Genomic DNA, 14,887 nt, shown 5'->3' on the forward strand with positions numbered 1-14,887 from the left:
GGAGTGGTTATGGTGGGGTAGCAGGGTTCTGAAAGAGACTGAGGGGGAGTAACCCATGGCTATGATGGGGACACCTGAAAGTGCAAGGAGCTGCTGGGGGGTAAAATGTAGGTCTCTGGTAGGGTTGGGAGCACTGGAGTGGGGTAGGGGGCTAGCTGACAGGAGAAGAATGTGGGCTATCTATTGGAAGGCAATGGGAGATGCAGGGATCTGGATAGAGGGGATGTGGGAGACTGGCTGAAGAGATGGGGTGGGAGTATCAGGGCTGTGAGCTTTCTGTGTAAACTGTGTACTGTGGTGTAGGGTATAAATTACAGGCTGCTTTTGGGTGTGTTATAGCTGGGAGGGTGTGTCAGGGATCTGGTCAGGAGGGTGGGAGATAAGCAAAACCTTGACGGGGTAAGGTGTTTGATTCATGGGGTGTTGAGGGATGTAGATATTCTAGGGTGCAGGCTGTATTCTGGTTATGGACCGAGGATGTCTGGCTAAAGATATTTGGTGGGAATTTGGTGTATGGCTCTGGCAGAGGGAATGGGGTTTGGTGGAAGGGGCTTGGAACTGAAGGAGAGGAAGGAATGGAGGAGAACACATATAGCATAACTTTCCAACCTAAGCTAAGCAGAGACTCTCAATATGATTAAATTCCAGTATAGAATTTCCAGTGGAGAAAAAAAAAAGTAAGTTATTATACTATCCCATAAAAAGTCTCTGCTTAGCTATGACTTGGAAGATGTGCTGCTGAGGGTGTTTGGATGGAGGTGGTAAGAGGAAAGGGAGTATAAGAAGATGTGTGCAGTGTTTCAGTAGCTGTGTTGGTCCCAGGACATGAGAGAGACAAGAGGGGTGAGGCAATATTTTTTACTGGACAATCTTCTGCTGGTGGAAGAGATAAGCTTTCAAACTACCCAGAGCTACACAGACCTGAAGAAGAGCTCAGTGTACCTTGAAAGATTGTCTCTCTCACCAACAGAATTTGGTTCAATAAAAGTGTATTGCCTCACCTTGTCTCTATAAGAGGTATCTGCTCAGGGCCAAAGGGAGGCCATGTTCTGGGGAGAGCTGGAGCCTCCCTGGCTCTAGCTTACACAAAATCTGGCAGGAGCGGTGGTTGTGGGGCTAGGAATGTGGTTCATTGCTGAGCTAGTGAAATCCCCTCTCACTTCTCAGTTGAACTCTTTCATGTAGCCCTGCCCTGGCAGGTTCAGCTCCCAGCAGGTGGGAGCATGGGCAGGTAGGTGAGTTGAAGTGGGGTGAGAGGTTCATAATGAAATCATAACTATGGAACTTCTAGGGCACCTCCCTAGTTTCTAAATATGTAGTTAAAAATAAAATTTGTATTTCAAATCTATGACCAGTGCTAACCAAGAAGTACAAGAATCATTCAAGAAACAATCAGAGTTTCTGGCCTATATATATTTTGTAAAGCTACAGTAAATGAGGATATATAACTCAACTTCTCATTTCACATTTCAGCAACATTCCTTCCTCATTCTTATCAACATCCAGTGGCTACTCCTTGTTTTTGCTCTGTGCTTCTCTAAATAACTTTTTTAAATTTAGAGAAAACATGCATTTGTTTGGAAAGTGTACCAGGTGCCTTGTTCTAATGTCAGTGGTACGAGTTATGCTTAAGTTTTGATGAAAAAACTAATTTCTATAGGACCCAAAACACACCACTGCTTAGGTGCTTTTTCATCTCAAATTTTGTAGTTCCTTTTGGATTGTATGCATCCTTACTTTATTAAGCTAAAACATCAGCATATGTTCGCAGTGAGATATCCTGGCACATGTATACATTTTTTGAAATTATACAAAGGGCCTTATTTGGCCTTCAGGCCACACATAGAAACTCCCATTATTATCTTTATTTGTATTACAGTATCTGTCGATCTTAGGTACTGATAGGGCCCCATCACCATAATATCTGAGCACTTCATAGTCTGTAATGTATTTACACTCATACCACCATCTTGAGGTAAAGTAATCCTCTTAGCTCCATTTTTCCAGAACTAACACACAAAGAGACTAAGTAACTTGCAAAAGGTAACTTTTGAGTCTTTGTGGTAGACTTAAACCCCAGCCTCCTAAATTCTAGGCTAGTACCTCAACCAATGGAGCATCTTTCCTCTCCTAAAGGCCCCAACTGAGATTGGGACCCCATTGTGCTGGGCACTCTAAAAACACATAACGGGAGACCGTGCCTGCCCTGAAAATCTTATAGTCCAAAGAGACACAAGGTGAGAGGAAAGGTGTATTTTCCCCATTTTATGGGTGGAGAGCTGAGAAACAGAGAGATTAATTGACTTGCCCAGGGTCAGATAGGAAGTTTGCAGTGGAATTAGGAACTGAACCCCAGTATTATGGATGCTAATCCAGTGCTTTCCACACAATACTACATATCCTTGATGACTGCCTTCTTTTTCTAGCATCATAAATGAACATTTCAGACCTGCATAAGTCAGTTTTTTCTCTTCTTTCATTCATTTTGACCACATTGCTCATTGAACTTAAAGCAATATAAATAAACTAAATAAAAATCATTTCATCAGATAATGAGTAAAAGAAATTCAAGATGTTACGTTTTATTTGCCCAAATCATACTTTTATGTCTTGTTAGAAAGAATTTACATGCAATAAATACTTGATAATCTATCAACTTCATATTAAAAACAATTGGAATTATTTTTCCTCAGGGAAACCAGCATTTCCAAACAAGTACACACATTTGCTACCTTGTAGACAGAGCACTTTAATAAATGCAAAACTCTTTCCATTTTTAGAATAGCAGTTTATTTCCAGAGTTGCTGGGGGAACTCCATAAAAATATTAATTTTTATTTTGAGTTGTGTTAAAGCTCTGTAGATCTGGTTTCTTTTTAATTTGGTTTAGGTCAGTGTTGATCAGTTGAAGACACCTTATATACCGCTACCACTATTTCCAGTTATCAGAAGAGAGACTTCTATTTTCTAGATATCAGTGAGGAAGGTTGCACTACATGAACATGACAACACAATCATATAGTGGTGAAACTCTTTTTTCATTAAGATATTAGCTACAATATTTGTGTCAAGGTCTTGGAGATATTGAAATGGCTGTGGGTTAGAGACCAGCTTGCTATCCCAAGCCACTAAAATTAATTCATATTGGGTTTTGGACATTTTTTTGTCAAGTGGGGGGGGGGCGTGAATGAAGGGGACAGATTATCTGTAACTCTCTCTCTCTCTCTGAAATGCCTCCTAAAACTTAATAGGACATAGTAAAAACAAATGTTTAGTGATTTCAATAGAAATCAATACAGCTCTCTAACAAGGAGCCATTAGCCATTATTAAAACAATAACAGTACTTTGCACATAGACACCAATTGTCCTCAGCTGATCTGAAAGCATTTTACGAAAGTAGGTAAGCACGATCTTCATTTTATGGATGGGCTAATCACTGGCATAAAGTGAGTTGTTACAACAGAAAGGTGGGGCTAGAGTTGGGAAGAGAATCCAGTCCTCCAACTTCCAATCCCATGCTAAGTTTGAAACAGACATGTTGGCAGAAAAAAAATCATGACAACAAAGGTACAATCAGCATGATTACATGGTGTGAGTGTTCCACAATGTCCAACACTACGATAGAAGAGGGGGTTTATAGGAGAGGGAGCATTAATTACTACTGCTGCTGGTATTTGGTGCCTTCATCCTCTGAATAGCCTAGAAATCCTAGAATCATGGAAATGTAGAACTGGAAGGGATCTCAGGAGGTCTTCTAGTCCAGTCCCCTGTTCTTAAAAACTCCAGTGATGGAGATTTCACAACCTCCCTAGTTAATTTCTTCCAGTGCTTAACTACCATGACAGGAAGTTTTTCCTAATGTCTAATCTAATCTAATCTCCTTTGCTGCCGTTTAATCTTATTGCTTCTTGTTCTGCCCTCAGTGGTTAAAGAGAACAATTTATCACCCTTCTCTTTAAAACAACCTTTTATATACTTGAAGATGGTTGTCATGTCCCCCCTCAGTCTTCTCTTCTCCAGACTAAACAAAACCAATATTTTCAATTTTTCCTCATAGGTCATGTTTTCTGGACCTTTGATCATTTTTGTTGCTCTCCTCTGGACTTTCTCTAATTTGTTCACATCTTTCCCAAAGTGTGGGGACACAGTACTTCAGTTGAGGCCTTATTAGTGCTGAGTAGAGTGGAAAAATTACTTCTTATATCATGTTTACAACACTCCTGCTACTACATCCCAGAATGATGTTTGCTTTTTTGCAACAGTATTACATTTTTGACATATTTAGTTTCTGATCTGCTATGGCCTCCTGGTCTTTTTCTGCAGTAATCCTTCCTAGGCAGTCAAATTTTGTGTTTGTGTAATTCATTATTCCTTCCTAAATGTAGTATTCTGCATTTGTCTTCATTGAATTTCATCCTATTTATTTCAGATTATTTCTCCAATTTGTGAAGATCATTCTGAATTCTAATTCTGTTCTCCAAAGTGCTCGCAATCCCTCCCAGCTTGGTATCATTTGCAAACTTTATAAGTGTACTCTTTATGCCATTATCTAAATAATTAATGAAGATATTGAATAGAATTAGACCCATGACATATCCACACAGGACCCTACGTGATATGCCCTTCCAGATCGATTGTGAACCATTGATAACTACTCTCTGAGCCACTTGTGCAACTACCTATTTGTAGGTTCATCTAAGCTATATTTTCTAGTTCAGTGGTTTTCAAACCGTGGCTTGTGACCCAGAACTGGCTTGCGGAATGGAAGGGACTGGGTCGCGGTGGCTCTGGTCTGCATCACCGACTGGGCCATTAAAAGTCCCGTCAGTGGTGCTGCCCGTCTAAGGCAGGCTAGTCCCCACCTGTTTCAACACTGCACAGTTCCCTGGCAGCAGCCAGCAACAGATTTGGCTCCTAGGCCACACGCGCTGCCCTCACCCCAAGCATTGGCTCCTCAGTCCCATTGGCCAGTTCCTGTAGGGTGACCAGATTACATGAACAAAATATCGGGACACATGGGGGGGCAGGTCCGGAGCACCGCCGAAGCAAAAACAAAACAAAACAAACAAAAGCCAAATACATCCGTCGGGACGTGGGACAAACGACTGAATATCAGGACGGTCCTGATTTTTTCGGGACATCTGGTCACCCTAAGTTCCCGGCCAATGGGAGCTTGTGGGGGGGGGGTGCCTGCAGGCAAGAGCCACGCGGAGCTGCTTGCGTGCCTCTGCCCAGGAGCCACACCTGCTGTTGGCTGCTTCCGGGGCGCAGGGCAGTCCGCGATGCCAGGACAGGCAGGAAGCCTGCCTCTGCACCCCCGCTGCGCCGCTGACCGGGAGTCGCCCTAGGTAATCCCACACTCAAATCCCGTGCCCCAATCCCCTGCACCAGCCCTGAGCCCCTCCCAAACCCGGAGCCTCTTCCTGCACCCCAAACCCCTCATCCCTGGCCCCACCCCAAAGCCTGAACTCCCAGCCCAGAGCCCTGACCCCCTCCTGCACCCCAACCTCCTGCCCCAGCTCTGAGCCTCCCCCAAAACCTGGAGCCCCTTCCTGCACCCCAAACTCCTCATCCCCGGCCCCAGCCCAGAGCCCTGACTCTCTCCAACACCCTGAACCCCTCATTTCCGGGCCCACCCGCAGCCCTCACCCCCACACCTCAACCCTCTGCCCCTGCCCTGAGCCCCTCCCAGAAGACTCCTTGTATGGCTCCCTTCTACAGAGCATTTAAGGGCCAGTCAAAAATCTGACCTGAGGTAAACAATTAGGGCCTGATCCTGTAAATGCTTCTTACATAAGGATCTGGCGTTAGTAGTTCCATTAAAGTCAGCTGGACAATTCATGTTAACAGATGTTTGAAGGATCAGACCTTTGGGCCTAGAGTCACTGTCATGCCAGGCCAAGCACAATACAAAGACAAAGGAAATAATGATAAGTATTAAAACTATGTAATTTTTAGTTTTACAAGCCAGGAGTCTTCTCATGCTATTTCCCAGTACACAGTACATGAAACATGGTGGCAGCTAGAGAGACAAGGTGGGTAAGTGAGGTCTGGGTCTATGCTGGTTATGTGATATGTATGTATCTCTTCATCCTTGCAACCGATACCTGTAATCCCTCATAGCTCAAGCCTGACCCCAGATGTACAGTACCTTCCCTCTTAACTTGTGTATATTTAATTTTAAACATTAACTTTAATAAAAATTTTAAATCTGTTATTGGACCAACTTCTATTGGTGAGAGAGACAAACTTTCAAGTTTAAACAGAGCTCTTCTTCCAGTCTGGGAAACTTATTCAGAGTGTCACAGCTAAATACTAGGTGATTGTTTAGCATAAGCAATTAATATGTATTTCAAGGGACCATTCAAGGTGAAGTGGCCTGTTAAGACCCCTTCAGTCACAGGGAGGGAAGGGATGTATGTGGAAAACAGCTGCTGGTGGTGGGGGGTGGAAGGGTTGTTAGTGTGTGATAGATTGTTGTAACACTTTCAAAAGAGGAGCCTGGGAGCTTAAATTCATAAATTTGCTAGACACTAAAAATCATGGACTGAATAGACACACTGGATTTATGGTTTATTACAGGGCTGGCCTTACAGGTGTGTGACATGGGCGACCATCCAGGGCTCCGCAGTCGGAGGGCGGTGGGCGCCATCTGAGTGCCAGAAGCTGCGTGCCTGGGCTGCTGGAGTGGGGTGAGTGCAGGCAAGCCCGGGGCTGGAGCCCCTGACCAATCAGGCAGGAGGCGGGTGATGCCTTCCAGAGCTGCAAGCCTGGTGGTGAGCCACAGGCAGCAGGGCTCATCCCTGTGGAACCAGCGGGGCCAGCCCTTGGATCCCCTCTCCCTGCAGGCATGGGCAGTGGCCACGCACCCACTCTCCTCCTGCTAGGTGGGCTCAGAAACTCCTCCCCGTGCAGTCCAGCTGGGCTCTGGGACCAGAAGCTGGTCCTCGCTCCCTGCACCCCACCCTGCTGTTTTCAAATTCAAAGAAAGGACACCAAAATACAAGTTCATCCAGGGCACCATTTTCCCTAAGTCTGGCCCTGGCTTATTATAAGGATCTATAACCCTCTAGCAAACCCCCTCCTCCTCAGCTACTTCGCCCCTCCTTTCCTCCCTATGATAGGAAGGATGTTAATGGGCCAGTTCTCCTTGAACGATCTGTTGAAATATGAATTAACTACTTATGCTAAACAATTTGTTCCACCTTGTATTATATGGGGTCAAGCTAAAGGTACCCAGGAGGCAGGACAGAGAAAGACCAATTGAGAATACAATCATCATTGTCCAGCAGCATGGAAGGCCAAAAAAAAAAATGCCCAGCCTGTGGGCAACAGTGCAAGATGTGTGAGAAACAGAACCATTTCATGTCCTAATGCCATAGCTACCCGAAGAAAAATAAAGCAGCAGTACATGCAGTGATTGAGGACATAGAGATTACCAATGAAGAGGAGGATGTCTGCAGGGTGACTTCAGCAGATCCAAAGATTCTCAATGTACACTCACTACAGAAGAAGTGAGTGTACATTCAATTCAACCATTCAGTTGCCATATTTGCAACTATACATAGGCGCCGATTCCAGGGGTGCTTCAGGGCTGGAACGCCCATGGGGAAAAAAAGAGTGGCTGCTCAGCACTCACCAGCCACAGCTGTTTGGCAGCATCGCCAAGTGCTATCCCTGCCGCTCCCAATGGCTGGTTCCTGGCCAATGGGAGATGTGGGGATGGTGCTGGGGGCGGAGGCAGCGTGCAAAGCCGCCTCTCCCCCCGCTAGGGGCCGCAGAGACTTGCCAGCAACTGGCTGCTTCCGGGAGCGGTGTGGGGTTATGGCAGGCAGGCCCTGCTGCATCGCTAGACTTTTAGCAGCCTGGAGATCACAATCAACTGGCAGAGGCTTCAGGATCAACCAGTTGATCACGATCAATGGGTTGGTGACCACTAAATTGTATATAATTATGGATTTATTTTTGTGGGGGCCCTCTTAGCCTGAGGCCTTGGCCCCTAAAGTCTTGTGTTAATCCAGCTCTGAGCATGCATCATACCATCCATAAACAAGCACTGGAATGTATAGTTTCTTCAGATCGGAGTATGGCAACTCAAAAATAAAAGTACAGAGAACTTTAGGAAGCTCAGGCAATTTGCCTCTTACCCACATCAGCAGATTCTATATGCCAGGAAACACTTTAGATCATGGCCATCATAGGCACTGACTTCCACAGTTCCTAGGGGGTGCTCGACCCCTGATCTGCCCCAGGCCCCGCCACCACTCCACCCCTTCCCCCAAGACTCCACCCCTGCCCTGCCTCTTCCCACCCCTGTTCTGCCTCCATCCTGCCTCTCCCTGTCCCTTCCCCTGCCTCTTCCTGCCTCTACTCCTCCCACTACCACCAGCACCTCCTGCATGCCACTGAACAGCTGATCACCGGCAGGTGGGAGGTGCTGCGGGAGGAGAGGAGGATGGTAGGGGGAGGTGCTGATCTGTGGGGCTGCTGGTGGGTGCTTACAGGAAGGTGTGGAGAGTTTAAATTAAATGCTGCAGATAATCTTTAAAATTAATAATTTAGTCTCTGGTGAGGTGCTGTGTATTCCAGCATAACTTTCTGCAAAAATTGAACACTCAACTTAAGTATTTCGGAAAGCAAGATACTGGATTCAGCCAGAAATATTGTGTGAAATCCTGACTCCATTGAAGTCTTGAGACTGTTATCAAGATGTGGATGTTTCACATACTTTATTACTAGTTAAAAAGCCAAGGAATGTCAATCATTTAACTGATTTAAGACTGTTATTAACTTGTCTTTAGGCCAGTACAAACATTAAAAGACTGTTAATTAAGTTGCAGTGCAAGACTTGTTTCCACACAACAAGCCTCATAGGATAGTTTTCACTTTAAATTCTACATTAAGTGTGTTACATTACCTATAGGAACAGCAGTATTTTTGACCCAAGTCTTCCTATCAAAAGTAATATTCTTTAGTCATTTCCTCCAACCCATATACAGAGCTGTGGATGTTTTCCAGATAAATGCAATAAAATGTAGGCAGTAACAGATATAAAGCACACTTAATTTACTAAATACTTATTATGATTTTGCTCTTTTCATAGTACCTAACTTAATGAGATGTAAACTGAAAAATACCCTGTGATGCTGGTTTTCTAATATCTGAGTTTGGTGTTTTGAAGTCCCACCTTCAAGAAGATTGCAAGGGCAATTGTAATACCGGGAGACTCCTGTCATTGGCAGGTGGGATTGAATTGGAACCAAATGCATGAGCCTCTATCCTATGAGCTAAAAGCCATATAGTTGTTAGCTTAGGCCGTAGAGTAAACTCATTAATCTCTCTCTCTCTAAGTGGTCTCAGTGCCACTAGATGGGACAGAACACCACACCCAGGAGGTGTGTGGGTTACACAATCTTAATTACAGTTTAACAACATTTTTGTAAGTAAATACTTATATTATATATAAAATATAAATATACTTTATTTCACTGGGAATAGTTTATTTGTTGCTGACAAGGTTCACAGCGTTGTTGAGGGGCAAATCTGCTGGCCCCTACATCTTTTAGTAGAGTGTAGAGTGGTTGGTCGTTTCAGAGGCAGAGTAAAACCACTCCCTGCCAGAATCCATGTGAGTCACCCTCTCATGGAAAACTATGAAGACAAATTCAAGTCCAGAACATGCGCAAAATCTCAGTCTAGTGAAGCAATTAAATAAATCCTATCTCCTAGAACTGGAAGGGACCTTGAAAGGTCATCAAGTCCAGCCCCCTGCCTTCACTAGGAGGACCAATACTGTTTTTGCCCTAGATCCCTAAGTGGCCCCCTCAAGGATTGAACTTACAACCCTGGCTTTACTAGGTCAATGCTCAAACCACTGAGCTATCCCTCCTCCCCAATTTTGCTAAAATTATCTTTAGGATTCCTGCCATGTTACCTGCAGCGTGGCTAACTCTGTAACACAAATGTTATCACTCTGACACAGTAGCAAGACAAACGTTTCCACAAGAAATTTCTCCAAACATTTTTTGGGAGGGGGGTGCATTTGGCAGAACAATAATATAAAAAGAGAACAAATATTATTGCTAAAATGTTACCACTCAAAACATCATTATGGGTATGCCTACATGTCGTGATTCATGATGGTCAGTTCTGCCTCTGCCTGTCAACCTGCAGAACTGTCAGGTCAGAAATCTTCTTCCAACCAGTTCTTTCTCTGGTATTAAAATACACCTTTCTTTCAAGGCAGAAAGAGTTTTATTTGGACAGGTAAAAGTCCCCTATAGGCTAAAATTTTCAAAAGATGTTCCTGAAATAGTTGCACAAAACATGCAGCTAAACCTTCAAAATACTCCGTCACGATTTCAGTTGGTTGCACATTACCATATAATGTCCAAACAAGAGAACAATTTTAAGTGAGCAAATCTAGAGCATGACTATCTGTGAAAGAATGCAAATGATTTTCAGCACAGGACACAAATTTTATTCTTAAATGTAATGAGCATGTGTTTATTTTAAGGAATTGGAGACCCAATGCATGTGAAAATGTAGTTATCTCTAGTTGCACAAGGTTCTCCCATTGCACTTTTTAAAACAGTTTCCCCCATCCCCCGTAAACCTTTGCATATCTGAGTCCCTAATTGCATGCTTACTCTGAGGTCTTTGAAAACTAGCCTTTGAAAATCTCAATATGTCTTCTAGCTTTATCCGCAGACACTACATAGGGTTGTTGTCTGATAGGCTCATTAGGAATGTAATGAGCTAGGATCTACTGTGGAGAGGACTCCAATAAGAATCATATAAGGTCAGTGTCACTTTGTAAATGAATTCAGCAATTCTTCTAGCTTCTTGTTCATAAAAATCTCATTCTAAAAAATCAGTTCAGTTACCAGGATCTTGGCTAGCATGGCTGCCAGAAGAAGGTTATTACCCCTACTTCCCTTCTCTAGCCCTAGAGACCTCTACTCCACTGTCTGTCCTATTGCCTGGCTCCCTCCCACTCTTGGCTTCTTTCCTCTACATCTACTGGTATCTAGTATTCACTACTTTATCCATTACTCAAATAATTGTCTTTTAAATGGATTTTTCAGGTGCCTAGTTCCAAGTAATCCATTCCCTTCCCAAGATTCTTCTGCAATTGCAAAAAACAATATACTGTACCTTCAGCAATGATTGCCAATCAGACAATTTGCATATTGCTAAATCATCAGTTTGATTTTTTTAATGCTTTAGTATCCTCAGTTAATATGGTGTCATCTCGATTAATTGTTATCTCTTTGTCATCAATTTTTCTCATTTCATTCTAGAAAACTAAAGCAAATTGGAATATATCTAGACGCATAGGAGCTAAATAGTAAAAAGCTAACAGTTTGTAATTTTATTAGAATCATTTTGGTAACAACTCCTCTGATACCTATTATATGTGCTCATGAATAGCCACTATACCAACACAAAACATCTGCTAGTCTGGATGAATTTGAACTCCCTCTGATCTGGTAAGAATTGAAGAATAATTTACCCAGCCATAATCGAAATCCATATTTAGTCCTGATCCAACAAAGATGATGAGATTTCATGTGGGCCCAGAAGTCCATACTAGAGGATACAGTGCAGGATCAGGGTTTTATGTATTCAAGTACTTCATAGGACTATTGTCTTAAACATTAAGTGGACACTGTCAACTAGTTTATTTTATTTTTCACCTATATTTTATAGGGTATTTACAGGTGAGTACACAGGCTAACATATACACCTCTACCCCGATATAACGCGACCCAATATAACACGAATTCAGATATAAGGCGGTAAAGCAGCGCTCCAGGGGGCGGAGCTGCACGCTCCGGCTGATCAAAGCAAGTTCGATATAACGCGGTTTCACCTATAATGCAGGAAGATTTTTTGGCTCCCAAGGACAGCATTATATCAGGGTAGAGATATATGTAAATATAGTACAATATAATCCTAGAAAAGAATAAACATAGCATTTGGTTTTTATCTGGTGCAATATTATTTTCTCATAATTGCACAAGTAGTTGGTGTAGTTCTTGTAATCAAGTAGATGCACGAGAATTTGCATTCTGATTGGGAGAGATGGTTCTATGGCCTCCCATATAAGTTTCTCAGCATTTCTCATAAGCCTTTGATGCGCTTACTCAGGTTCTCACCTAAATGTTAGAGGTGACTGATACGTTTTTTGGGGAAAATTAGTGACCCCCACCCATTTTTGTTGTAATTTCATTTCTGTGAAAAATTTCTAGCGAGCAATAGAGCTGGTCAGAAAATGGAAAACTTTTTCTGTGAGTACGCTCCTCCCCCCAAAAATCGAAAATCAGTTTTTTTGACAGAAGATTTTTGCCCAGTTCTATTTAGTATATAAATGAAAGACTGGCATCTTTCTGGATACAGTACAGGGATTTCCATAGTACATACTCTGAAAAAAAGTTGAAATCAAACTTTTTAAAGAATAATATTTATCTTACCTCTATTCTCAGTGGAGGCAATTGACTGATTAATGAATGTTTTCATCTTTACTCCTCCTTTCATAAATGATTGAGCTTACTTGTACTTTGCCACGCTTATGAAATCTGGTGAAGTGCCGATTCCACTTAATCCGTTCCATAGCTTAATAAACTGAAAGTGTCATAGAGGGTTGAACTTTGGCTTTTTTCTTTTCTTTTATTTATGACTGTTCAAAATTAGTTTACTTTTGACACCGTGTCATGTCACAAGTGATTGGTATCAATACAAGGGTAACTGTGTGAAATGTAATGGTGTGTGATATACGGGAGGTCATACTAGATGGTATAATGGACTCGTCTGATCTTAAACTCTGTGAATCTGTGACAATGACAAAGAATTGAAAAAAGAATAACTGTCCTAATGCTGAAAAATGAATGTTATTATACTAAAGAAAATGGTATTGTATTATCCCTAAAGGTACTTTCTCTGCCTACTTCATTGCTGAGTTTCTCCCTATTTTTTTCTTCAGTCCTTCCTGCTGTAGACTTGAAGAAACACGCATATGCCCTTGCAGAGAGGGACAAATGTAAAGCTTTAAATCCTCATTGTGACTTTATAGTTGAATCACAGGTGCTTCATCAGCTAGAAAAGGTATGTCCACTTCACCCTGTCAAAAGCTTTCTCTGTATCCAGCAGTGCCAGGGCAGAAAGCCATCTGCAGAGTTTGTAGTTTCGGAGAATATTATCTGAAATCCTTCTTTGGTTATTTGAGCCGGGACTTCCTTTTATGAAGCAGGATGACCTAGGTATCTGAAATAATTAATTAGTGAGGTTAGTATATTTTATTTGGTACAGACAATAAAATCTTCACCAAAAAAAGGAGATGGTTCTGGAAGAAACGTATTTGGAGAAAACCCTTGTCTTTGGGTAATGTTTTGGTGATTGCTGTTTTGAGGTTTGAAGGAGGTAGCTTGACATTTGAATTTATGAGAGTGATTCTTGTAAGTTTTATTACACATTTGTTTCATGGAATTTGTGAAAGAGTCTGTCTTATTAGAAGGTTTTTGTGTATTCTAAGGGGTATGATGCCTCCTAAACCTTCTGTTTCTAATGGCTTTGTGAGAGCTGCCACCTGGTATTAAGTAAGATTATTGAGCTTGGATTTTTCAAGCAATTCTGAGTTTTGAAAGTGAGATTAGGTTCTTCCTAACTATTTGGTGAAAAGTTCCTGTACCATTTATGAAGGCTGTGATTATTTCTTCTTCATTGTTGGATATTTAAATCTGTATTGGATGGAACATATTGTGGATATTGCTGTAGGGGATTCCTGTTTTTTAGGCTAGAATGCTAGTAGTGTACTTGAGCTACTTCTATATTCATAATAAGTTTTTCAATACATATTGGCACAACTGGTCTGCCAGAGACTGGATCTTGAATCCTGGTTCACAGGGCACTTAGGAACCAATAAATTCTGACCTGCCAGCCAGTGACATTCTAACAGTCACCAGAACTAGAATCTGAACTCTGACAGAGGACACCGGTCCTGTGCTCTGATTGGCAGAAATCTGAGGGTCCTGCTTGGTTCCCTGCTTGTATTTAAACTAAGTGCAGGACCAGGAGGTTGTCCATGAAACTCAGTTTCCCCTGCTTAGGACTGCTTTCCTTGTGCTACCTGTTCCTACTGCCTGACTCTGACCTCCTGGTAACCTGACCCTGGCTGATTCATTATGCCTGACTCACCCTCTGGCCTGTCTCAGACTCTGATCTCCTGCTATCTGACTTGGCCTGGCCCCTCACTAGGTCAGACTGCCCATCCTGGTCCTGCCCGTCCTGGTCATCATATGGTCTGGTTTTTCATTTAATGTGTTTACATGTCTTTTGTACTCTTGAGGTTCTAGAACTTCTTCTGATTGTGTCATTTTCTGTCTTGCTTTTTCCTCACCCTGAAATTAAGGTAATTATTTTACCCCTGAAGACTGCCGGGGGAGGGGGCGGTTATTGCTGTTTCTCTCAATTCTTATTAATTTGTAGAAAGTATTTTATTGGCATATTTATGAAATGTTTGAAAATGCATCTCCAAAAGTGAACTATTAGGCTGCTAAGAGTCAGAGGCTGCAAGTGGCAACACTCCTATTGAAGTCAGTGGAAGTGGAGGATTCTTTCATTGATAAGAGCATGGAGGAATTATATGAGAAAAAAGGGAGGATTAGGCATGAGCAAAGATTTATTCAGGAGTATAGTGAAAAAGCAGTGTGAGGGACAACTAAAATTGCCTGTAGAGATTAAGTTAGGGGCTGATCTAGGAGTCATCATAGTAATCATAGGACTGGAAGCGACCTTTGAGTGGTCTTCTAGTCCAATCCCCTGCACTAATGGCAGGACTCAGTACTATCTAGACCAGTGGTTCCCAAACTTGTTCCGCTGTTTGTGC

At 42.5% G+C, this 14,887-nt stretch overlaps 1 long non-coding RNA gene across 3 annotated transcripts in view; it reads left to right on the plus strand.

Moving 5' to 3' along the window:
• The window catches only part of LOC122174437 (uncharacterized), a 243,469-nt gene that overhangs the window by 7,155 nt on the left and 221,427 nt on the right, over positions 1–14,887 (plus strand). For all 3 annotated transcript variants that reach the window (XR_010599552.1, XR_010599553.1, XR_006176229.2), the window contains exon 2: positions 6,583–6,692. This is a non-coding gene — a long non-coding RNA (uncharacterized LOC122174437). The remainder of the gene's footprint in view (positions 1–6,582; positions 6,693–14,887) is intronic.

Source organism: Chrysemys picta, chromosome 3, assembly GCF_011386835.1.
Source record: "Chrysemys picta bellii isolate R12L10 chromosome 3, ASM1138683v2, whole genome shotgun sequence".
NCBI classification, from domain to species: domain Eukaryota; kingdom Metazoa; phylum Chordata; order Testudines; family Emydidae; genus Chrysemys; species Chrysemys picta.